Genomic DNA, 701 nt, shown 5'->3' on the forward strand with positions numbered 1-701 from the left:
CATGCTGGCTGTGGGTTTCTCGTAGATGGCTTTTACTATTTTGAGGTATGTTCCCTGTATGCCTAGATGTTCAAGGGTTTTTATCAAGAAGGGTGCTGGATTTTATCAAAAGCTTTTTCTGCATCTAATGATATAATCACATAGGTTTTGTTTTGACATCTGTTGATGTATTTAATTACATTTGTGGTTTTACGAATGTTGAACCAGCCTTGCATCCCAGGAATGAAGCCTACTTGGTCGTGATGGATGATTTTTGAGATGTATTGCTGAATTCGGTTTGCTAGGATCTTGTTGAAAATTTTAGCATCTCTGTTCATCAAAGATATTGGCCTGTAGTTCTCTTTCTTTGTTGGATCTTTACCTGGTTTAGGTATCAATGTGATGTTGGCTTCGTAAAATGATTTGGGGAGAGTACAATCTTTTTCAATAGCTTGGAATACCTTCAGTAGGATTGGTATCAGCTCCTCCTTAAATGTCTTATAGAATCCTGCTGGAAAGCCATCTGGACCAGGGCTTTTTTTTTTTTTTTGTAGGAAGTTTTCTTATTACATAGTTGATTGCCTTGATTGTTATTGGTCTATTGGGGTCTCAATTCCTTTTTGTTCCAATCTAGGTAGTTTGTGTGATGTCAGAAAGTCCTCCATTTCCTTAAAGTTTTCAAGTTTGTTTCCATACAAGTGTACATAGTAGTCTCTAATGAT

Source organism: Carlito syrichta, unplaced genomic scaffold (genome assembly GCF_000164805.1).
Source record: "Carlito syrichta isolate Samal-C Ts95f unplaced genomic scaffold, Tarsius_syrichta-2.0.1 Scaffold315816, whole genome shotgun sequence".
Taxonomy (NCBI): domain Eukaryota; kingdom Metazoa; phylum Chordata; class Mammalia; order Primates; family Tarsiidae; genus Carlito; species Carlito syrichta.